The sequence below is a fragment of the Mauremys mutica genome, chromosome 3 (genome assembly GCF_020497125.1).
Source record: "Mauremys mutica isolate MM-2020 ecotype Southern chromosome 3, ASM2049712v1, whole genome shotgun sequence".
Lineage (NCBI taxonomy): Eukaryota > Metazoa > Chordata > Testudines > Geoemydidae > Mauremys > Mauremys mutica.
The window spans coordinates 146761618-146787863 of record NC_059074.1 but is presented as its reverse complement, the minus strand read 5'-3'; the positions used below and the strand labels follow the sequence as shown (position 1 = coordinate 146787863).

The following is a 26246-nucleotide window of genomic DNA, read 5'->3' as shown; positions in this document are numbered from 1 at the left end:
ATTCTTTTTGCTGATACAGACTAACATGGCTACCACTCGGAAACCACTTTCCATTACAAGATTATGTTTTCAGTTACTTGTAACTTTACCAAAATTTAATTATTTGGCCTAAAATTCTCTATGTTGTTTATCTGCCTCGGGTTGATTTTTAAAAAAAAAATTAAATAATTTGAAAGTTCTAATTCTCAGAAATGAAGGAATAAGTATTTTGTGTTGCCAGATTAAAAAAATTGTACAGGAGTTTTGTTCAGAAGCATTAACTTCATGCTTCGGAGCACAGAATAGAAATGTGTCAGGGAGTTGAGACTGGCATTGTGGTGCCTTTTGTTGTCCCTGTGAAAATTCACCCAAATTCGGTCAAGTTATAAGCCCTTTAAAAATCTCAGTGTGCACATGCTCAGTAGAGCCCAGTCAGTTTGCCAGATAAATTCGCATCTGCACTGGGCATGCTCCAGCACTTCACAGCTGCCATATGCTGAGCAGGCTGCACAGAAGCACTATCCCCACAGAGCAACAGAGCATGCACCAACCCAGAGCTGCAGGAGTTTCCAGTGTGCATACTCACATTCGTGATTTTAGAATTTACTTTCCACAGATATTCTGCAACATTGCTAAAACAAGGACTTAAGCTAAACATTTTTGCCAATAAACATACTAGTTAGAACATTTGTGGGAAGTGAACACAAACTGGGTGTTATACATTGGTTTTGACTCTTTCTTTTTATGCTGAGTGGTTATTTAGAATGATTATATGTTGTGGGGCCACCATATATTTTGTAGAAGCAGCAAAGAATCCTGTGGCACCTTATAGACTAACAGACGTTTTGCAGCATGAGCTTTCGTGGGTGAATACCCACTTCTTCGGATGCAATATATTTTGGTATACTGATTTAGTGTACTTAAATAATTGTCAGAGGTACCTAGACTTAGAGGCACCTCTTGTCATTTTATAGATTGAAATAATATATTCTATTGAATATTAGTATTTTTTGGTAATATTAACAGAGCTTTCTTTTCACAACGCCCTTGAGAAATATCAACCCCATTTTACAGAAGGGAAGACTGAGCTACACAGAGTTTATAACTTGCCCAAGGTCATATAGGAAATGTGTGGCAGAGTTGGGAACAAATTTCATGGCTCTGTCTTGTGACATCCACAAGACTAGACTTTCAATCTGATTTTATCTTCTTTTGTGGAGTTTCTGGGTATATCACGTAATGCTGAGTATTTACATTAAGTGAAAAAGACACATACATTTCTAATCTGAATAGATAACTTGGAAATAGTGCTTCTGTGTCTTTCATAGTTAAATGCATCCTACAGTTTTCCAAATACAGTGTGATTAAAAGCCCACATAAATGATGCATAACATTTCTAAGAAGGGGTCTTTTATTCCCCAATCAGCCCAATGTCACTTGTTCTGACAGAGAGATTCATAGCATATCATAAGATGTTTGTGAATCACCATATTGTTAATTATCCAGCTCAGAGAGCTTTTCCCAAAACAAGGCTAGACTACAAGTTATTTATCAAGATTTGCCTTATACATAAGCAGGTGAAAAATGTTCTGCTTGTTAATCTTTATGTAAGTGCTACCAACCACAGCATCACAACAGCTCCTAACACTGAGAACGTTGATTGTACACTCTGCACAATGAGATGGGGACAGGGTGATATACCTGATCTTCCTCTACCTTGCACCAAAATGCCTACAATTGATACAGGCAATCCATAATAACTTAAAACAATCCATTTACAATGAATTTACAAGAGAAGGAAAGAGGATTAAAAAGCTTGAACCAGAAAGCTGCTGAAAGTTAGAGCTGGTCTAAAAAAGCTGAATGATTTTTGTAAATGATTTGAGTTTTTGAAAAGTTTTCATCTGCGCTACAGAAAACCCTCGCCTCCCTCTGCAGTCAGTCGATGAGACTAGAGAGCCTGAGCCTCTTCCATGTGAAGAGCTGAGTGCTTTCTCGGAGGCTGTCACTACAATGCTCACCATTTGTGCTTGAGAGGATAAGCAAGGCTCATCACCTGTGACATTCTACTCCATAGCCCTGCCCCTGAGGGGCTAAATTCCCCACTTGTTTGACTCTGTTGAAGTTATTCAGCATGGTTGAATCTGGGCCTCTAACTCTTGCTGAGATTTCCATGTATAGCCTTTAACAGAATAAAGATGCTATCTTGCTTTTTTATCCATATGTGAGGTATCCATTCACCCTTATACTCTGAATACTGCATACAAAATAATGTTCCACTGTGTTCAGGATTCAGTACAGGCCATATAGCAGCTATGAAATCACACTGGGATGAAGGCAGTGTGGATGTTTAACCATCATCAATCTCTAAAATTCATTAATCACTTGCCTTGGAGGGAGAAGGCAGAGATTTTGTCATGTAACTGTGACCTGTGACTAGGGACTAGCAGTAACTATGAAGAAGGCAAAATATTTTTGAAAAATCCAGCACCAGTCCAAAGCTTTGCCTTCCCACATTCAGTTATTTGGATGTTGTTTCAAGTTCCCTCTTCCATTATTACTGAACTGCTCAATCCTTGGAAACTGCCCCGCCCCCTTATTAAACAACCACAACATGCTGCAGAAAAGTCCAGAACAGTAGAGTAACACAATACAATATTACACTGGTACAGTACATTAGTGTGAGACTCCAAGAATGCTGGGCAAAAAGACATGCTGCACCATCAGCAAAAGCTATTTACGCTTAAAAAAGGGAAGTCAATTTTCCAAATATAGGGAGGATACACCCCATGATGAAATCTGACACAAGCCTATGCACTATTTAACTCCCATTCAGCAGGGCCATCGTTAGGATTTATGGGGCCCTACGCAGTATTGTTAAACTGGTGCCCCTATGCCCGATGGCAGCTCAGGGGGTGGAGGGAGGGACGAGGTAGCAAAGGATACCGAGACGCCCGGCCTGCCTCATGGCAGCGGCGAGTCACAGTTCCCTGCAGAGACCCCTGTACCCTCTCCCTCATACAGAATGCGTGGCGCTGGCGCATTCGGCTCTGTGAATACGGCCCCTGCCTAAGGAGACTGCAGCACGCGCTGGGTGTGTGGGAGCCTACCACTCTTACCTGCTGTCATGGGTGGTGGGTGAAGTTGCCACTTGGGGAGGCTAGCTCCCCAGCCCACCTCTTCTGCCTGTGGCTCTGCCCATACTCCAATCCTGCTCCGCCCCAGGCCCTGCCCCACTCCACCCAGGCCCCACCCTCTCCCCACTGTCTCCATCCTCTCTTCCCTCCCCCACCCTGCTCTCCCCCTTCCAGCCAAATCCTTGAACCCAAATGAAGCAACTGACATTTGAAAAAAAAACACTTCTGCAATTTCTTTCTAAAGAAATTGAAGCATGTTTCCATTGCATGCCAGATGGTGACATGTAGACGGTACCTAAATAAAAGCACTAAACTTGGGAATAAAAAATGTCAGTCACAGGTTTTTTGATATGCCCTGAAGTTTGTTGGAGTCTTGCTGAATACAACATTAAATATTATGGAATACATGATGCAGCTCTTGTCGGTTTACATTTTCTTAATCAGTATTGCTAAGCTGATTTTATATTTTAAATGTACTCTTAAGCCTTCATAAAGTAATCATTCCAGATTAGTACATATTTAACTCAGTGAAACAAAGACATTATTTTAAATTAATCAGTCACAGAGGTTTAGTGTATTTATAACAGTGTTCATTGCTTTTAGAAAAAGGGAACACTAATTTACTCTGTGTGATCTCCATAACAATAGACATGTTTATGAAATTTCACCAACTTTAAAAAATATGTTTCCAAAGATTTTAGGCATAACAAATGATTTTATATCTTACTAAATATTGATTTTGCTGGAGGGTTCTTTTAAAACTAGTTAATCAGACAGTCAGAAGTAAAGAAAGAGAAACTCTTTGTCCAACTATCTGGAAGAAAAGGGGTGTTGTCCCTTTAACGGCTCTAGTCAAAGGTGAGGGGGAGAGGGGGATGAAGGGAGAAAGGGATGAACAGAGAGAACAGGAAGACTTTGGAAGCAAGGTTTTTTTTTACTATAGTAATTAAAATTAAAATGTGTATTTTTGATGAGTGGTCTTTTGAAGGATTTATTTAAAAAAACTATATGTCTGAAGATCCAAGCATTTAAGGCTAAATTGTGTGCGCTGCAGATCTCCAAACTTTGACGCCCACAATTCTGAGCTTTTTAACTGAAAGAGCTGCATTTCAAAATCTTTAACACCCATCCACTGAAATACAAGTTGCTTTTGTTGAACTTTTCAGGTTTAATTAGAAAAGAAAGCATTGGGCCAAATCGCTGGAAATCTTGAAATCTGTCAGAAAATTCTGATTCCCATTCTTGCATGTACATTCTAATCTCAACTTCAAATGCAGTGCGCTGTTCCACGTGGCGTGATAGTGATGTAAGCAGCAAATCAGGACTTAAAAATATCCCAGCACAGTGGTGCTGGAACAATTTTTAAGGTGGGGGTGCTGAGCTGCGCCCCCTCACTGCCCCAGGCTGGGGCCAGTGGCCAGAGCTGGGGGCAACTGCAGAGTCCTGGGCCGGTGGCTGAGATCCCAGGCTGGCAGCAGATCCCTCCAGACCAGTAGCTGGGACCCGGGGCCGGCAGCGGGCTGAGTGGAGCTGACAGATGGAACCCCGGCTGGCAAGGGACTGGCAGCCTGTCCCCCAAGGCCAGCAGTGGAGCCCCCGGGATTGGTGGCCAGGACCCGGGCAGTGTGAGTGCCACTGAAAATCAGCACACATGCCATAGGTTGCCTACCCCTGGTCTAATAGTTCCATCTGGCCTTAAATGCTATGAATCTGTTGAAGTTAATGTGACTACTCACTAGCTTGAAGTGAACACACCTGCATAAATATTTGCAGCATGCTGGGCTTTGGTCAGTTCTTAGCCAGCTTATGCATATTGAACATTTTAAATATTTCCTCTTAAATCAGCTTTTAGCATTAGCCTTTTTGTTGCTCTTCTTTTAAGTGCACGTCGTTCGGCAATATACACACCCAGGACTGAAAGCACTTTATTGGGTGGGTAATTCCCCACAATGTTTTTCTTGTCCCCCGTGTGCTGTGCTAGGCTGTTGCATAGATCACCACATTCACATGTGTTCTCGAAAAGCTTCCTTTAACTGCCCCCTAATAAAACACCTGCATTTCCAAGATTCTGCTGCTTTCTTATAACTTTATTGGACCATTTAGTGGGGTCAGCCACCTCCCATGCACCCCTCATGGGCAGGGTGCAACTATTGTGCCCTGCTAACAATTTCTCCCTCAAAGGGCTTCTTCAACTCCACTCAGGAGTTACTTGCTTATTCACCATCCCTTCTCAAGGGGCCAGGTTTAGTCACATAAATAAAGCTCTAAAATAAAACTCAAAGTCCCAAAACACAGTCCATCAGTTTTATCCTATTACCAGGTCACTTCCAGACTTTTCCTGCCTGTTGTCTCAGTAAGGAAACACCACACCTTAGATGCCTCTGTGGGAGCCTGCTCATTCCCAGCAGTCTCCAATTCACTCTGCTCCCAAGCCTTGCAGCCTATGTCCTTTCCTGCTTTGACAGGCCCTACCCTTCTGGAGCCTCAGGGCTCGGGCTCTAGCTCCCTAGGAGCAAGCTTTTCCCTACAACAGCTTATTGGTTCCTGCACGTTCCCAACCCTCCCCCACCTCTACAACCACCTGCTGCCCTGATAGGGAATTACCTGATCCGACCCAGGTAAACCTCCTTAATAATCTGGGTTGGCTGAACCCAGGCTCTCCAGCCCTTAAGGGGCAAGCCACCCTGTTGCAGGCTAGAATGTGACTACAAAGAGATGCAAGGGAGTAGCAATCTTTCCTTACACAGTTATGGGGCTAACCAGACATTGAGTCCAGAAATGTAGGAATAAATGAGGCTACTTGCAGCATAGCTGGTGGTTGGCAATGGATGGACCCTTGACTCCCCCCTTTCTTACTCACTGGCCAGAGTATCTGAGCTATCTTATGGTGTGGGGGGCAATACTTTATTGATGGTACAGGCCCGTGGTAAATTATTACCTGCTCAGGAGCAAGGAGGGAGCAGGGAAGGAATTATGACTCAGCGGGATGTCTCAGTGAATTCCAGGCTTCACTGAATCTATTGACAAAACTTTGACCCTTGACTTCAATAGGGACAGGATTTTACCAAGTGTCTCCTGGAACTTCTCATAAGGCCATGCATCTTAAAGTATCACCTCTTGCTCAGGGCTATACCCAAATTTACAATCTAACCTAATATGTTCCTGAGTTATTAAACTCACAGAATAAAACACTTTTGGCCTGTGCATTTAATGTAGGTATATTAGAATAAAACTTGATATTTTTAATACTTCAGTTTATGAATACTGAAAAAAGATTATTTTAGGCTTACAACACTTAAGCGTAGACACATTAAAGGCAGGGTGGGTAGAAACCAACAACAGTAGGCCTCACTTTAAAATAACAGACCAGAATCAATACAAATGTTTGCATTTCATTGTTCTCCATATGATTTATGACTGTATTTTTCACCTCTCTCTATTCAACAAAAAAGCAGAGAGGAAAGTCATTAGATTAGAGAAACATAAAAAAGTATTCTTTACCATGTTGTTTTATTGTATTAGTTAACTTCTGACAAGCCTGGGGCTTATTCATAACCTAATGGATGGGAAATTTAATAACATAACTCCTGTTAACTCTAATGGAAGTTAAGCACATTAACCCCCTGTGGAATGAGTGGAGAATAAATTTTCATATTTCAGTTTACATCTTGATTCACCACCAAGTCATTTCACATAGATTGCCGAACACCTGACAGATGCTAATAAGTTGCTGTCACTACTAATCATTCAGGGGAAGAGTATCATACTCTATTTCATTTTTAAAGGTAAAAGTCTTAGGTGTGTCAATGCCTGTGTTCACTAAAAGGAGTTTATCTGGATACTGGAAGTGATTGATTAAAGGATTAGAAAACATGCCTTATAGTGATAGATTCAAGGAGTTCAATTTATTTAGCTAAACAAATAAAAAGTTAAGGGGTGACTTTGTCACAGCCTATAAGTACCTGTGGGGGGGGGGACGACAAATATTTAATAATGGGCTCTTCAGGCTAACAGAGAAAGGTATAACATGATCCAACAGCTGGAAGTTGAAGTCAGACAAAGTCAGACTGGAAATAAGGCTTAAGTGAATAATTAATCATTGGAACAAATTACCAAGGTTTGAGGTGGATTCTCCATCACTTAAAATTTTTAAATCAAAACTAGCTATTTTCTAAGAATTATTTTGGGGACGTTCTTTATCCTGTGCTACACAGGAGGTCAGACTAGATAATCACAATGGTCCCTTCTGGCCTTGGAATCTATGAATCTCACAAAATAGTTATAAAATCCTTCTGGATTATATGTTTTGAACATGTCTATTGTTTCCTGTAAAATCAGAGTATATTATATATTCTGGAGTGGCTGCAGAGTAAGGCTTACTGCTCTGTCTTGGTGGTAGTTACATCATCAGTACAGAATCCCTCCTTTTGATATTATTTCCTTATTCTACAAATAGTGTTTTGAAGCTAGTGAGCTCACAGACACAGTATTGTCAGCCCTAGTAATGTTAATGCAAGTCTTATTATATTTGGTGTTTTTCGTAGAGCCCCAGCTCCTGGAATCATGTGATTCTATAAGAATCTCAGTTTATTTCAGTTAAAGTTCTAGCTTTCTTGGTTGCGGAGAAAAGCTTGACAACATTAACCCTAAAATGTCAAAGACTAAAAGGCAAATAAAAAGCACCTGACACTTACAGTATTTAAAAGTCTCATGGTTTTTAAGACAATCTCATGATTATTTTGAGTTTGACTCATAATTTCTGAGCACTTGATGCTGGCAGTACTGCAAACATAATGACCCTGATTTTCAGTTGCTCTGTTCCCATGCTGAGTGTAGGTGTGAAGGGGTGTGGGAGTGGGTAAAGGTAGCTTTACACGAGCTTTGCATTTCCCATAGTGTGAGAAACAGAGAAGAGTGGGTGGGTAGTCTGCTATGCTGAGTGCACTTAACTCTGTGGGACTAACTCTGTCCTTGGTTATACTAGAGTAACTGTATTGACTTCAGTGGATTTACATCAGTGTATATGATCAGAATTTTGTCCCTAATTCTCCTTTCTAAGAGTATGAATTTATTAAAAGTATGTGTGACAGGTTGGACCCCTTGGGAAGTCACTTGATGTGCTGAGATACCACTGAGTCTACTAGTTCTGCCAGCATGTGCCCCCTTTTACCTGTGTTGCTGAGCCAGTCTTTTAAAACCTCCTCTAACACACACAGAGGCAGGGCCACGCCCAGCTGCAGATCAGCTCTGGGAAGACTCAGCTTAAGGAACTTGCTCCAGCACTTAGATATGGACCCCTCCTTGGAGTACAGGCCCAAAGATATATTATATTCGCCTCTTCCCTCAATGTGGAAGAGGGTATGCACAATTTCTCACCCTCCCAGTTAGAAATCACATAAACTGGGTTATATTATAAGCCAGAAATAAATTTATTAACTATAACAGGTGTATTTTAAGTAGTTAAGGAGGTAGCAGACAGAACAAGGCAGATTACTAAGAAAATAAAACAAGAGCATGCAAACTAAGCTTAATACACTAAAGAGACTGGTCACATGTGAGTTCTCACCCTAAATGTGATTCTAATAATATTTTTCACAGGCCAGATGCCCTTCCAGCCTGGGCCCAGTTCTTTCCCTATGTTCATTCTTATTTGTTTCCAGCAGTCATCTTGGGTGGGATAGCAGGGGAGAACTGATGCCCTAGATTACCTCACTCCCCATGCTTAAATAGGATTTGCATAAGGCGGGAGTTCTTTGTTTCCTAGTTTGACACACCCCCCCTCCGTCCCTTACAGTGGAAAGTTACATGAAATCCCAGGTAATGTTTTAGCATCACCTGACTCTGTAGGGCCCTTGTAGCCATTCTTCACAGGCTGACCCACAGGTTCACTGGAAGACTAAGCTTTTTTACAGTCCATTGTCCTTGTTCATGGGCCATCCGCCCTATCTGGCTTTTCCATTGTTGTACCCGAAGTGTTGGCAGTGGGAGTCACCCAAAGTAGCATAGTTGAAATACAAGTACATAGTTAATATTCCTAATTTTGGATACAGAAATGATACATGCATACAAATAGGATAATCACATTCAGTAAATCATAACCTTTCCAATGACATCTCTTGCATGAAGTATATCTCAGTTATGTCACATTTGTATCATAGGGATATTTTCATAAAGAATGTGGAATGACAATTTCTAAGTAACCTCTATAATATACTCTTTTTCATAGGCACACATGAAACTGCCTCAGTACACTATTCTGTCATTTTAAGCCATAGTAACTATTACAAACTAACAATATAAAATGGCTGGTTCCCAAACAGTTTTCCTCTTCCTGGCTAAACAATAGTCTCAGGTTTTGTACACACGTGCAAGCCAAATGTACTTTTAAAATAATAATGTAGTGAACATCTCAGAGCAGAAAAATTCTGAATGTTTGACTATTTATGCAGAGAAAGTGATCAAGTTATCCTGTATTTTCTGGAATTAACAAGGCTGATAGACATGCACTGCACAAAGTGAGAATAGTGTCACTGTTCCGTTGGGTCACTGAAGCCTAGCTGTTAATATTAATGAAACCAATTGCATTCACTTAGGCATAGATTTTGCAACCCTTACACGGTTTGATGAGCACTTACTCATCTGAGTAGCCCTACTGAAGTGAGCAAGAGCTCATCTGTGTTAATAAGGGTTGCGCAATTTGCCATTTTTCGACTTAAATACGATCAGCCAAATCCTCTCTGTTTTTACTCAGTCCTTATGCAGACAAAACTTTTACTGAAGTCAAGCATAAATAGTGTCAAGTAAGAACAAATTAACTATCAACCTTTTCCACAAAAATCAATTGTATCTACCAAGGTATCCATTGCAAATATTTTAATAGACCACAGTCCTGTGCTGTGCTGAGCATCTATATTGCCATTGACTTCATTCTCACCAGAGATGCTCCACACCTCACAGGAGCAGGACCACAATCTCTTAGAAAAGACAACTGTTGTAAAGAAACAAGCAGTGCTTTAAACCAGATAGAATAAGGGATCTGATGCCATGAAGTGTTGGATAATCAAATTCCATTGAAATCATAGCTCAGCACTACACAGGATTGGGCCGTTAGTAAACAGCACTGATTGACACTATTTACCATTGTCCTAGCCCAGCTTTTCACCTCCATGTGTATCAGCAGACATCCTGCCTTGCTATCTTCACAACAACAGACTCTAAACATAACAGCATCCTACCAGGATAAAGCAGCGTAATAGCATACACATTTCCTTTTCTTTTCCTCACCAGGAACATTTTACAATAAGACACTAATCCTTAATAACATGAGTAATTCATGAGTAATAGGGATTGTACCGTGATAGACAAAATACAGTACATCACCGAAACAAGTATAATGATCACGCTCAAGACTAATTCAAGAATGGTGAAAACCCCATAGTACTATCCATACCATGTGGAGATCACTGAATATTTCAGTATTCTGTAACTTGTATTTCTACCATTTTGCCTTCAAGTCACATGACCACCTCTTATTCTGGCACGAGGCAAAGCAATTTTGAAATGAAGAAAACAAAAACCAACCTAATCTAGATTGTTATCACTGACTGAAAATCTGTATTTTTAGGTCTTTCCCCTAAGAGTCTTCTGTTCTTTTTAGTACCCATCCAGTAAGATGATATATTTTATACCCTGACATTTTACAATGTAGCTTTTATAGATGATTTTAGGTTATGTTTGTCATGACAGGATATAAAATGTGTAAATAATACACTAAAACAAAAGGTCTACATTTTCTAATCTATTTCAGTCTGCCATTGATTTCATTGGACTTTGCAATGGCTGCTGCATCATTTTGAAATTAAATAAGCAAGCAAATAATAAACTAATCCCAAACACGTAATTTGCTATCATGTATTTAAGAAAAATATAAATTTTCAGATACCTCCATTTTAGGTTGATTCTTTTGTATGGACATGTCTGACAAGTTTAAATCTTTTATTTTGTGACATTTTTAATAATGTACATTTTGGCATTGACCATGTTTTTCTTTATAGGAAAAAAGCTTCCATCAAAATGGCTGTAGTAATTAATAACTGTAAGCTCAAACAGAAGACAAATGTATCGGAAATAGCAAAATTATCTAATAGTAGTTGTTTGGAAAAGATTTCTATTGCTTAGGAGGAACTCTTAAGGATCTATAACCAAAGCACAATTATTTCTCAAGCAAGCTTTATCATTAAAAGCCAGTTAACCTAGTAATATGTTTGTGTGGCAAAATGCATTCTCAGAAGTGCATACTAAAATGTATGGAGAATGAATTTTGCCACACAAACATATCACTAGGTTATTACTAGCTGCTAGACTGCAAAAGCATGGACAACTGCATTAAGAGTATAGCAAGCAGAAATGCCAAAGGAGATACTGACCTTAATTTGACACAGTCCACCCCTTTTCAGTACTGTATAGGTCTTCTTTTCCCCCACAATAACTTCTGTTACACGTGTTGAGCTGCTGAGATTTTTCTTTGCTCTTCTTCAGTACTTAGATTATTTTCATTATTCACCCCCACCCCCTTTTAACGATTCTGAAAAGAAAAACAGAATTGTGCTCTGTTTACTCTCAGCAGCTACAGTAAAGCTGGAGAGCTTTTGAGCCCAATTAGTTCTAGATTGTTTGGCTAAATGGCAGTCACACTTCCTGCTATTCTTTCCCAACTTAGTTTTTCTGCTTCCAGTGGAGGTTTTTCCTTTTCTTGGGCTATAAATAGGTCTGCCACAACACAGTGTATAACAATAAAGAAGCAGGAAATATATTTAAACAAAGGAGAGCTCTTGTATTTTTGCTATTGAATACTCAAATTTATATAAAACTTTTAGATGCAGTTTTTTAACGTGTTTTTCAGATGCTGTTCTCATCTTTATGAGCAGAACATTATTGGTAATAAAATGTTATTAGGATTTCATCCAGATCTATTACACAGCACAGTGATGGGACATAACAGCATCAGAATTCTTGACCTTACATAGTTTTCTTTAGTAACTAGTATTAATTTTGCTTGCCCTCAAACGCCAATGATGGTTTGTGGGTTTAAACAAAGATTTTATGTGGGGTTGTTTTAATAAATGCAAACAAAAAACTGTTTAGGGAATGCTGTAAATTAAGATTTCAAAATGTATAGTATAATAGGTGTAGGAATCACACACCATATCTAATCTTGTGAATTCAGACTAATTCTCTTATTTGTCAAGGTCATTTTTTAATTCCAACGCTATCCTCCAAAGTGCTTGCAACTCCTCCCAGCTTGGTGTCATGTACAAATTTTATAAGCATACTCTCCACTACATTATCCAAGCCATTAATGAAAATATTGAATCATTTTGGTCCCAGGACTGACCCCTGCGGAACCCCACTAGCTATGCCCTCTCAGTTTGACAGCAAACCATTGACAATACTCTTTGAGTAGTCTTTCAGCCATTTATGCACTCACCTTATAATAATTTTATCTAGAACACAGTGCTCTAATTTGCTTATGAGACTGTCACATGGGACTGTATCAAAAATCTTACTAAAAATCAAGATATATCACTGTTACTGCTTCCCCCCATCCACTAGGCCAGTAACCCTGTCAGAGGAAAGTAGGTTGGTTTGGCATGATTTGTTCTTGGCAAATCCATGCCGACTCTTTCTTAATACCCTATTATTCTGTAGGTGCTTACAAACTGATTGTTTAATAATTTGTTCCAATATCTTTCCAGGTATTAAAGTTAGGCTGACAGGTCTATAATTCTCCAGGTCCTCTTTATTCTCCTTTTTAAAAATACGGACTATATTTGCCCTTCTCTAGTCCTCGGGACCTCATCTGTCCTCCAGGAGTTCTCAAAAAATAATTGCTAATGGTTTCAAGATTGCTTCAGCTAGTTTAATATCCTAGAATGAATTTCATCAAGCCCTGCTGACTTGATTACATCTCACTTCTGCAAATATTCTTTAACCTGTTCTTTCACTATTTTGGCTTGTGTTCCTTCCCCCTTTTTGTTAATTGTGTTGCTATCTGTTCACCCTTATTATTTTTAGTGATGACTGAAGCAAAATAGGCATTAAACACCCCAGTCTTCTTGATGTCATCAGTTATTCTCTCTCCTTTAATGCTAAGCAGGGACCTACACTTTCCTTCATCTTTCTCTTGAGCCTAATGTATTTAAAGAACTTCTTTATATTGCCTTTTATGTCCCTTGCTAGGTGTAACTCATTTTGTGCCTTAGCCTTTCTGATTTTGTCTCTACATGCTTGTGCTGTTCTTTTGTACTCCTCCTTAGCATTCATCCATGTTTCCAATTTGTGTAGGATTCCTTTTTTGCTTTGCAGGCCATTAAAGAGCTCCTGGTGCAGCCATATGGGCCCTTTACAATTCTCTCTCTCTTTCCTTCGCATCAGGATAGTTTTGCAGTTGTCCCTTTAATATTGTCTCCTTGAAAAATTGCCAGCTTTCCTGAACTCCTTTATCCCTTAGATTTTCTTCCTATGGGGCCTTACCTAGCAGTTCTCTGAGTTTGTTACCTAACAGTTCTCTTATCAGAGTTTTGAAGTCCATTGTCCTTATTCTCCTGCTCTCATTTCTTCCTTTCCTTAGAATCATGAAACCTATAATTTCATGATCACTGTCACCCAAATTGCCGTTCACCTTCAGATTCGCTATCAATTCCTCCCTCTTGGCCAGAATCAAGTAAAAAATGGCTGTCCCCCAGGTTACTTCCTCCACTTCTGAAACAAAAAGTTGTCCCCCATTCTTAGAACTTATTGGAAATTTTGTGTTTTGCCATTTTTCTTGTCCAACAGGTGTCTGTGTAGTTAATGTCCTCCATTACTACCAGGTCTTGTGTTTTTGGATATTTCTGTTAGTTGTTCTAAAATAGTCCCAATGCTGTGTTTTTACATGGTCACTTTTAAGAATAGCACTGGACTTTAACGCACAGGGTTCTCAGTGGTGTTCTGTTTGTATAGTCCCGTATTCAAATCCAATTTATGTCATGAATCAACTAATTGAGTTGCCAGTGTTTTGGGACATAAATTCACATAATCTGGCACTATTAGCACCTTGTGCAGTCTATGCCCAAGAGAGACATAGGGCTGGAGTGGCGCAGATGTGTGTGTTAGGACTGTGGGAGAAATCTTGCAAGACGTCTGCCAGTGCTGTTAGCCTCAATTTTCTTGAGCATCAAAAATCAATTATAACTTTCCTCAACATTAATCAAAAATATCTCCAAAGGGTTAAGAATTGAATGGAAGGATTTAAGAAGGAGTTCTTGTTGGCACTCTCTGATGTCATCAGACACCAAGAGGAAATTCTCATCCATGGTGTAGTACTTTTTAAAATAATGTATTCCCAATGTAAAAAACCCCCCACAAACGCTACCCCAGAAGCTACTTGTACTCCCTTCCCTCATGGAAGGCCTGGTGGAGACAGCTTCCAACTTCCATTTTAAAAAGCTCTTTGGAAAACCAGTAGCTGATGGAGCTACAACAGCTAATATAAAGACAGTCACTAGGAGGAAAGAGTGTATGACAGAAAGTTGCTGAGGAGGAATAATCAGAAGAATTGTGGTCTCAGAGCAGAACAGAGATTTATTTTGTCTGACAGCACCATTCCTACTCTATGGCTTTCCTAAATTGCAAAGGCTCAATTATGCATTTTTGCAGAATCATGTATTTGTGATACTGTAGAGCAGTGGCTCTCAACCTTTCCAGGCTACTGTACCCCTTTCAGAAGTCTGATTTGTCTCGCGTATCTCCAAGTTTCACCTGGCAAAATCAGACAAAAATACAAGTGTCACAGCACCCTGTTATTGAAAAATGTCTTACTTTCTCATTTTTACCATATAATACAAAATAAATCAATTGGAATATAAATATTGTACTTACATTTCAGAGTATAGTATATAGAGCAGTCTAAAGAAGTCATTGTCGGTATGAAATTTTAGTTTGTACTGACTTTGCTAGTGCTTTTTATATAGCCTGTTGTAAAACTAGGCAAATATCTAGATGAGTTGACGTACCCCCTGGAAGACCTCTACGTATCCCCAGGGGTACACGTACCACTGGTTGAGAACCACTGGTGTAGAGCTGTATTGCCCAAGGTGCGGGGGGAGCACTGAAAGGTAGAATTCCTCCTGCAGCTCCCTGGCACACAAGTCAAGTGTGCAGGCTGCTATATCCCTATATGGGGTGCACCATACACTCCCACCCTAAATGCTGGTCCCATTCTGCAGCCAGTGTAAAGAGGGATAGTTCCATGGTGGCCTCTCCTTCCCATCTCCGTTTGTTTGCATTGCATTACTGGGGGAGTACAGTGTTAGGGGCTGATTTAAATAACTCCCAGAGGAAACCATTTGTAGTGCACAACAAGTTTTTTTAGTCCTGCAAAACCCAGGAGCTATGCTATGTATTATTGAGTGCCATCCACTGGCACTTTAATCTATTGACATTAAGGGTATGTCTACACAGTAATCAGATGAGTGACTGCAGCACACCTGTAGACATACCTGAGCTAGTTTTGATCTAGCTAGCGCAAACAATAGCATGGCAACTGGGGCAACACGAACAGCACAAGCCTGCCCAGGACCTTGGGTATGTACAGTAACTCCTCACTTAACGTTGTAGTTATGTTCCTGAAACATGCGGCTTTAAGCGACACGATGTTACGCGAATCCAATATCCCCGTAAGAATTAATATAAATGGCGGGGGGGAGTAGGTTCCAGGGAAATCTTTTTCACCAGACAAAAAACTATTTATGTATATGTTTTAAACAAACAATTTAATACTGTTTTTAGTCCAGGCTCTCTCTGTCTCTCTCCATCTGTGTCCCCTCCCTGCTCTATATGGAGAAGGGGTAAGCGGGGTGCAGGAGCGGGGGGAGGGGGACACCCTGACATTAGCTCTCCCCTCCCCCCCTTCACAACAAGCAGGAGTCTCTGGGAGCAGCTCGAAGGCAGAGGGCAGGAGCAGCACATGGCAGTGGGGGAAGGGACAGCTGAACTGCCCAGCAATTGCTAGCCTGCCAGGCGGCTGCAGCACAAGGAACTTAGGGAAGCGGGGAGCTGATGGGGGGGGGGGAGGGCTGACGGTCCACCCTGGTTACAAGCCCCCACCAGCTAGCTGCAAGCTCTTCCTGCAAGCAGTGGACAAAGCAGGTGGCTGCCAAACGTTAGAAGGGAGCATTGTGCAACTTTAAACGAGTATGTTCCCTAATTGATCAGCAAGGTAACATCAAAACAACATTAACCAGGACGACTTTAAGTGAGAAGTTACTGTACTGGAGCGGCTGCCATGGCTTCACAATCCTAAGGCTTGACATTTCTCTAATGTCTTCCATCCAATCTTCCTACACACCTACAAACATTTGGGACTTAAGCCTTACAACAGGCCTATGAGGCTAGGAAGTATTATCCTCATTTTATTGATGTAGAAATGGAGCGTAACCCCTAAGGAGTTTACCTAGGTTCCTGGGGCTCTGAGTGCTGGTACTGGAAGCTCAGGGAGACTCAGAGTCTGCTTGGCAACCAATAAGGAGTGAGATGCTCCACCCCCTCCCCCCCAGCCAAGGGAGCTGAGGAGAGGGGAGAAGCCATTTTTGGAGCAGTCTGGAGCCATCCAGGGGAAGGGCAGGTCTGGCTGTGTGAGGAGCTGGAGAGTCTCAGACCTCCATGCAGGGTTCCCCCTGAGAACTGGGACCTAAAAGCAAGACCCTTCAGCTTGAACCTTTCGCGCTCCGAGGTGACTCCCAGTTTGTAGAGTTTTGCTGGGAAAACTTCTCCCAGCCGGGCTGAGTTTGCCCTCCAGCTCTCCAGGTCACAGAGCAGGCACCACATGGCACCACTGCTCTGGCTGCTAGGCCAGGGCCACTGCCTGCTGTGAGTATGTCTGAGACTAAAGTTTGGATTTGAGGATAGTTTTGTAATCTGCACCTGGAGCCCTGCACCCCTTGGTGGTGAGGGGGAATCCTGGGACTAGAAGCAGCCTGACTCCTGCATGAAGAGCAGGTCTGCCAGCAGTGGTCATCATCCCCTCTCCAGTGACTGAGGAGTCTAGAGTCAGCTCTGAACCCGAGGATCATTCACAGAGGTTGTGAGTACACCATCTTTTAGTCAGCTAGTCAGGGAAGTTGTTTGGGAGACCCCTTACTCCCTAAACTGTGTCCTCAAGCCAGGGGGTAAAGGGTTGGGGATTTTATTACCTGCTGCCTATTAAACCTGAGGAAGGACTTACCACCTTATCCCTTTGCGAGTCCTTTGGGCTGTACTGAACCCGGTCAGCCACATTGTTAACGGCTGCCCAGAAGGTACCGTGGTCACAGTATTTCTTGGGAGTCTCCAACTGTATGGCAAGTAAGTGGGGGTTACCCTGTGGTTAGAATTTTCCTGCCAAGGGGCCCCGGTGACACTGCCAGGAAAGAACGAAGGGAATGGAGGCACTGCCAAATAAATTTATATGGGAAGAAAATAAAACAGTTACACCAGGGGTGGGCAAACTTTTTGGCCCAAGGGCCACATCGGGGTTATGAAACTGTATGGAGGGCCAGGTAGGGAAGGCTGTGCTTCCCCAAACACCCTGCCCCCCATCCGCCCCTTCCATTTCCTGTGGCCTGACTGCCCCCCTCAAAACCCCGACCCATCCAACCCCCCCTGCTCCTTGTCCCCTGACCGCCCCCTCCCTGGACTCCCTGCCCCTAACCACCCCCCCAGGACCCTACCCCTTATCCAACCCTCCCTGCTCCCTGTCCCCTGACTGCCCCAACCCCTATCCACACCCCCACCCTGACAGGCCCCCCTGGGACTCCCACACCTATCCAACTGCTCCCTGTGCCCTGACTTCTCCCCAGGGACCCTCTGTCCCTTATCCAATTGCCCCACTCCCTGCCCCCTTACCATGCCACTCAGAGTACGAGGACTGGCAGCCGCACCACCCGGCCAGAGCCAGCCACGCTGCTGCGCAGTCTAGAGCACCGGGCCAGGCCGGCAGCTCTCACAGCCGTACTGCCTGGCAGGAGTGCGCAGCCCTGCCACCCAGAGCGCTGGCGGCACGGTGAGCTGAGGCTGGGGGGGAGGGAGGACAGCAGGAGAGGGGCCGGGGGCTAGCCTCCCTGGCCGGGAGCTCAAGGGCCGGGCAGGAGGGTCTCGTGGGCCAGATGTTAACCCTGCTGAGTGGGTAGTGGGATCCAGAAGAACCCAGGCCTGTCCATCAAAACCTGTAAACAGATTGGTATTAAAGAAGGTAACCAGATGGAGTGGGTGCGCTACAGGAGGCACACAGTGATTTGCCCATGATCACACAAACAAATGGGTAGTACAACCAGAAACAGAAGAAATCTCATGTTGCCCAGTTCAGTTCTTTAACAACACTGTCCAGCTCAAAAAAAATTCCCAATTTGCAAACAAAATACAAGAGCAGAATTAAAACTTCCAAATAAATACATTTGAAGCAGAGTAAAAACTAGGGCTGTCAATTAATTGCAGTTAACTCACACGATTAACTCAAAATAATTAATTGCAATAAAAAAATTAAATGCAATTAATCACACTTATAACAATAGAATACCAATTGACATTTATTAAATATTTTGGATGTTTTTCTGCTTTTTCAATATTGATTTCAATTACAACACAGAATACAAAGTACACAGTGCTCATTTTATATTATTTTTCATTACAAATATATGCACTGTAAAAATGATAAAACAAAAGAAATAGTATTTTTCAATTTACCTCATACAAGTACTGATGTGCAATCTTTTTATAGTGAAAATGTAACTTACAAATGCAGATTTTTTTGGTTACATAACTGCATTAAAAAAACAAATAGTGTAAAACGTTAGAGCTTACAAGTCCACTCAGTCCTACTTCTTATTCTGCCAATCGCTAAGACAAACAAGTTTGTTTACATTGACAGGTGATACTGCTGCCTGCTTCTTATTTACAATGTCACCTGAAAGTGAGACCAGGCGTTTGCATGGCACTTTTGTAGCCAGCATTGCAAGGTATTTACATGCGAGATATGCTAAACATTTGTATGCGCCTTCATGCTTTGGCCACCATTCCAGAGGACATGCTTCCATGCTGATGAAGCTCGTTAAAAAAATAATGCGTCATTTAAATTTGTGACTGTACTCCTTGGGGGGAGAATTGTATGTCTCCTGCTCTGTTTTACCCACTTTCTGCATATATGTTATAGCAGTCTTGGATGATGACCCAGCACATGTTCGTTTTAAGAACACTTTCACAGCAGATTTGACAAAACGCAAAGAAGGTACCGATGTGAGATTTCTAAAAATAGCTACAGCACTCGACCCAAGGTTTAAGACTCTGAAGTGCCATCCAAAATCTGAGAGGGATGGAGCATGCTTTTAGAAGTCTTAAAAGAGCAACACTCTGATGCAGAAACTACAGAACCCAAACCACCTTCTGCTGATGGCATCTGACTCAGATGATGAAAATGAACATGCGTCAATCTGCACAGCTTTGGATCATTATGAAGCAGAATCCATCATCAGCATGTCCTCTGGGATGGTAGTTGAAGCATGAAGGGACATACGAATCTTTAGTGCATCTGGAATGTAAATATCTTGCAACACCAGCTACAACAGTGCCATGCAAATGCCTGTTCTCACTTTCAGGTGACATTGTAAACAAGAAGCAGGCAGCATTGTCTCCTGCAAATTGTAACTAACCTTGTTTGTCTGAGTGATTGGCTGACCAAGAAGTAGGACTGAGTGAATTTGTAGGCTCTAAAGTTTTACATAGTTTTATTTTTGAATGCAGTTTTTTTGTACATAATCCTACATTTGTAAGTTCAACTTTTCATGATAAAGAGATTGCACTACAGTACTTGTCTGAGATTAATTGAAAAATACAATGCTTTTGTTTTTTAAAGTGAAAATCTTTGTAATAAAAAATAAATATAAAGTGAGCACTGTACACTTTGTATTGTGTGTTGTAATTGAAATTAATATATTTGAAAATGTAGTAAACATCCAAAAATATTTAAAATGAATGGTATTCTATTGTTGTTTAACAGCGCGATTAATAGCACGACTAGTTTTTTTAATTGCTTGACAGCCCTAGTAAAAACATTTAATTCTTTGTTTACCTATCATGATTACTGTATTAACCAAAGAATGCTAATATTTTGCCCAAGTATCATTCTTAGTAAGAGGCGACTTCCCTACAGTATTCTGTACGCTGTTTTAAGTATTTGCTAAAAAGTAGATGCAGATAGCTGTTCTTGTGAAAATAATGCAGTGCAAAAATGAACACATTATGGATTAGTAAGATTCATTTTGAAAATGAAAAACCTTTGATGAAAAAACAATGAAAAATTGTGAAACCTCCAATAATTTTGTTAAAAAAATAGAATGAAAACATTTCTAAATTTTCAAAATTCCTGCAAATTTTGTCTTCTGTTTTTTGATGCGCTCTAGCTGTCATCTCTTACCCAAATGGTGATTAAAAAGCTGTTGCTGGTCTCTGTTGCTATTTAGACATCAGGGGTTAGTGTGTAATCCAGTAAAACCCCAAAGTTGCCACCATTTTTGCTAACAGATAAGCTCAGGTGTGGGAGCAGCGTATGGGCCTCATTCTCCTCTCATTTCCACCAGTTTGACACTGATATAACTGCATTGACGGTAAGGCAATTACTCCTGATTTATATCAGAGTCAGAGAGAGGAGAATCAGATTCATTTTCTTTGGCAATACTTCAGAGTGATTACATTTGTTTACCAGTGTCACTTACATTTTCTGGCTTGAATTAGAGATACCTGGCCTTTATTCAATTCCTTATCTCTGCAAAGCACTGGGAAAGCAGGGAACAGTTCTGTTAGGGACTGTTGAAAAGGAGACAGGGCTGAGCTCTATCAGCATATAGAAGACTTGGTCGGCAAAACCTCTTCACCATCTCTCCTAGTAGTTAGAGATAAACCTTAAACTAGAGTGGTGATAGGACAAAGTCCTGTGGGAGTCCACAACTCCAAGCAATTAGCCAGTGCCATCACTGGTGAACTCTCTGTAAGGAAAGTGCAGAGGGGTGATTCCACCCTCCCCTACTAGATTACATAGAGTAGCACCTTATGAGTGCTGGTATTGGAGTTTTCTGAAAGATCCAGATAATACAGTATATCAGCATTGACACTTGGGGCAAAATCTTGGCTCACTTGGAATTTTGCCATTGACTTCCATGAAGCCAAGATTGCACTGTTGGTCTCCGTCCATGACTGTTTACTTTGCTTAAGAACCTTCGGTGAGGGACTTTGTCAAAGCCATGTTGACTCTTTGCCAACATCATGTACATTGTGTGTCTGATAATTCTGTCCTTTACTAGAGTTTCAACCAATTTGCCTGTTACTGAAGTTAGGCTTTCAGCCTGTAATTGCCAGGATAGCTTCTGAAGCCTTTTTTAAAAAATGGGTTATATTAGCTATCCTCCAGTCTTCATCTGGTACAGAGGCTGATTTAAGTGATAGGTTACATATCACAGTTAGTAGTTCTGCAATTTCATATTTGAGTCCATGCAAAACTCTTGGGTAAATCCCTTCTGGTCCTGGTGATTTATTACTGTTTAATTTATCAATTTGTTCCTCTATTGCCACCTCAATCTGAGACGGTTCCTCAGATTTGTCAGCTAAAAAGAATGGCTCAGGTATGGGAATTTCCCTCACGTCCTCTTCAGTGAAGACTGATCTAAAAATTCATTTACTTCTCTGCAATAGCCTTCTTTTCCCTGAATGCTGTTTTTGTATCTTGAGTGTCTAGCGGCCCCACTGATTGTTTGGCAGGCTTCCTGATTCTGATATACTTAAAAATGATGTTAATTTTTGTGTCTTTTGTTAGTTGTTCTTCATATTCTTGTTTGGCCTAATTATATTTTTATCCTTGACGTGTCAGAATTTATGCCACTTTCCTCAGTAGGATTTGACATCCATTTTTTAAAGGATGCCTTTCTGCCTCGAACTGTCTCTTTTACTCTGCTGTTTAGCTATGGTGGTATTTTTTGGTCCTTATTGTTTTTTGTCTTGTTTTTGATTTGGGGGTATACATTTAATTTGGCATTTTTAAATAGTTTCCATGCAGCTTGCAGGCATTTCACACTTATAGAATTGTGAATAGTATGGAGAAAGTGTAACACAAGAACTAGGGGTCACTGGGTGAAATGAATAGGCTTAGAACAAACAAAAGGAAGTACTTCTTCACACAATGCACAGTCATCTTGTGGATCTTGCTGCCATGGAATGTTTTGAGGCCAAAGGGATAACTGGATTGAAAATAATTAGATAAGTTCATGGAGGATAGGTCTATCAGTGGCTATTAGCCAAGATGATCGGGGATGCAACCTATGCTCCAGGTGTCCCTAAACCTTCAACCACCAGAAGCCGGGACTGGATGACAGGGAATGGATCATGTGAAATCGCCCTGTTCTGTTCATTCGATTTGAAGCATCTGGCTCTGGCCACTGTCAATAGACAGCACACTGGGCCAGCTGGACCATTGGTCTGACCCAGTATGGCAATACTTGTTTTTATGTAGAATGATGTCATAAGCTTGTACTGCCATTTCTTCACTTTGCCACTGTATTGTTCTTTGATATTTTTGGATATGTATGGAATTATTGTAATCCTTTACCTGTAATATAGTATATTTAGTACATGTATAGCATCTGCCATCCAGTGAGCCCAAGTATTTTACAGAAATGAGTTAAACCTCTTGAAGTGTTATCACTCCAAATGCATAAATGAGGATACTGCTGCATAGTGACTTGCTCAAAGGGTATGTCTACACTAAAGCTGGAAGGTGAGATTCCCAGCTTGAACGGACACAACCTACCATGTTAAAAGTAGAGTATGGTCATGTGGCATGAGTGGCAGAAGGAGCTCGCTGCCCCAAGTATTTACTCATCCAAGATGCTAGGCACCTATTAAGAGCAGCTAGCTTCTCACACTGTTACAGCTATGCTCTATTTTTAGCATGCTAACTCAATCAAAGCTAATGTGGGTATGTCTACTTGAGCTGAAAATGACACTTCCGGCTCAAAATGTAGGCATGCCCAAAGTCATCAGGGAAAGTCTGTGGTAGTGCTATGACTCAAACCCAAGGCTCCTGACTCCCAGTCAGATGTGAGATTATACTCCCATTTTTACATGATACTTTTTACCTTAGACTATTGGAATGTTTTTAAAATAACGGTTGTTAGAATTCAGTTGCCTTACTCAGCCCACTAAGCATCCTAAACAATTCTTATCCCGAGATTTGTTTCTAGCTTTTCAGCTGCTAACACTGATTGCTCTCTTTTCAGTATGGGGCCTGGCCTTTCATATGAGGAATGAAGAGTCAGATAAATTATGTTTTCGTGTTAAGGCTATTTATAAATACACAGTTTATCACTCCCCAACCTACAGGTTTTGTTAACTGATCATACAATAATCTTGAACGAACTGGCAATCTAGGTGCTATGCTGACCCCTAGTGATAATGACTGGAGGTAGAGAATACCTCAGCTCTTAAAAGCTCTGAACAATATACATCTACAAAGCTTCTTTCACGTCTGTTGTTTTTTTTTCTATTCATATCATATTTAATGTAGTCTGTAATGCAAACACATTTTGGGAGCTTAATCTCTGCATGTGTGTCTGCAATTCCTTGTTATATTTACCTACCTTTCTTTCCAGTCATTAAACACTTTGTGTAATAGAATGCTAAACTGTATTATAGTGTTCAGCCACCAAGTGGCAGTACGTAAAATACTTTTAAAAAAGATCCTCAACCATCTCTGACAGAGTATTAAGGAATCTTATGATGAACACGTCTGGTGTGTATAAGCAAGCTCTGTAGCCAGTCCATATCTGTATGATCTCTTCAGTGACCCAGAGAACTTCAGCTTCGACAAACCTTTAGAATGGACAGACTGTAAACAATATTTTGTAAGATTTCACACTGCAAACTCCATGAAGTATCTGGAGGTATAGAGCAGTGATTCTCAAACTTTTGTATTGGTGACCTCTTTCACACGGCAAGCCTCTGAGTGTGACCCCCCCCTTGTAAATTAAAAACACTTTTTTGTATATTTAACACCATTATAAATGCTGGAGGCAAAGCGGGTGGAGGCTGACAGCTCGCGACCCCCCATGTAATAACCTTGCGACCCCCTGAGGGGTCCCGACCCCCAGTTTAAGAACCCCTGGTATAGAGGTATCTTCTTTAATTTATGCTATGGGGAAGCAAGCAGAGTGTATGTTTAAATCCTTTGACTTTACTGAAGACAGTCACAAAGATGACTTTGAAAGGGTTCTGACTGTGTTTGATGCATACCTCAGAGAAATGTGGTTTATGAAAGAGTGTGTTTTCACCAGAGAATTCAAGAACCAGAGGGAAATGTTGAATATTTTATAAGCATTCTGCATTCATTGGCTAAAAATTGTGATTTTTGGGGAATGCAAAACATGAAAATATCAGTGACAGGCTGGTTATTAGGTTAACTATACAGATAAAAACTTTTCACAACAGCTACAATTGAAGAGAATTTTAACCCTTGCCACACTTAGTCAAATAGCAAAACAGTCTGAAATGGTGAAACACCAAAACCTAGAGAAACTTGACAAACTTGAAAGACCTAAAGTAGCTTAGAAACTGGTTTCAGAGTGGTAGCTATGTTAGTCTGTATCAGCAAAAACAACGAGGAGTCCTTGTGGCACCTTAGAGACAAACAAATTTATTTGGGCATAAGCTTTCGTGGGCTAAAACCCACTTAATCATATGCATAGAGTGGAAAATACAGAGTCAGGTATAAAAACACAGCATATGAAAAGATGGGAGTTGCCTTACCAAGTGTGTGTGGGGGTGAGTGCTAACGAGCCAATTCAATTAAGGTGGAAGTGGGCTATTCTCAACAGTTGACAAAAAGGGGTGAATATCAAGGGAAGAAAAATCACTTTTGTAGTGCTAATAAGGCCAGGTTCTGTAAACAAGAGTCAAGTAAGAATCGAGAGGAAGGAATCAGAGTCAGGCTGGAGTCAGAGACTGGAGATCAGAGGCAGTACACGGCTAGAATCAAGAGGCAGGAATTGGAGTTGAAATCAAGCTGGATTCAGAGACCAGACATCAGGAGACAAGGCAAAGACTGGCGTTACAGCAGGCCAAAGTCTGTGTAGCTGCACAAACAACTTCCTGGGGCAACCCCTGGGGTTAACTAGGGGCACTTGGCCAATCAGAGGACTGCAGGGTACTGTTATTCTGAGTTTCTTGGGTGGTACTTCCTGTGGCACCTACTCTCCACACTGCTCCCTGGCTGTATCGCTGCATAGACTCCTGTTGGCATTGTGGGACTATCAGTTTCCCCAGGTTCTGCAGAGCTGGGTCCTTGCATCCAGAACTGAAGTCACCTGACCCATCCCTGTAGGTATTCGGAACTGCATGGGCTAGTTCACCATAGAAACAACTTCCAAAAACAAAAGCTATGCATTCAAAGTGTAGGTGATCAAGGGACCTGGTGGTATGGTCTATAATTAGATTTCACCAACCCAGTAACAAATGTGAACTCCTGGATCACTATACCAGTCTTACCATGATGTCACAGACAGTCCCCTTAGCCTAGGGGTCTCAAAGTCCCGGCCTGCGGGCCATCTGTGGCCCGAGAACCTCCCCATTGCGGCACGCGGAGGAGAGACGCATGCAGCCACGCTGCCAGCACTATCTGCTGCAGGCGCCGCCCTCCGCAGCTCCCCTTGGCTGAGGGAGAGGGACAGAGATACCAAACACAACTATCTGATGCACACCTTGCTGCAATCCTGAAGGTTTCAACTGCTCAGTCACTGACGCCAAACATCAACAAACTGACAGAACTGAAGCATTGCCAGGTGTCTGGCAAACACCAAAAACTCTCTGGCAGGCGAAGAATTGTATAAAGCTGTATGACGTATTTTTTATTTCAAATTTCTTAGAAATAATACAACTAATATAAATGTTTTCTTTTCTGTATACCATCTTCAGTGACATTATTGGCTCGCTGGGAGGATTTGAGGACTGGCACTGGCCCTAAGGTAAATTGAGACCCCTGCCTTAGCCTCTCCAGTCTATCTTGGCACCCAAACTGAA

General features: G+C 41.4%; 1 protein-coding gene across 3 annotated transcripts in view; it reads right to left on the bottom strand.

Moving 5' to 3' along the window:
- Nucleotides 1-23093, bottom strand: part of RASGRP3 (RAS guanyl releasing protein 3) — a 103405-nt gene extending 80312 nt beyond the window's left edge. The window contains exons 1-2 of one of the 3 annotated variants that reach the window (XM_045009933.1): nt 22984-23093; nt 11543-11700 (exon numbers count right to left, since the gene is read on the bottom strand). The gene's annotated coding sequence lies outside the window, so the exon portion shown is untranslated. Of the gene's footprint in view, nt 1-11542; nt 11749-14871; nt 14908-22983 lie in introns of those variants that run through there. The other 2 variants (XM_045009934.1, XM_045009937.1) reach the window with 2 other exon arrangements.
- Between the last annotated feature and the right edge of the window lie 3153 nt (nt 23094-26246).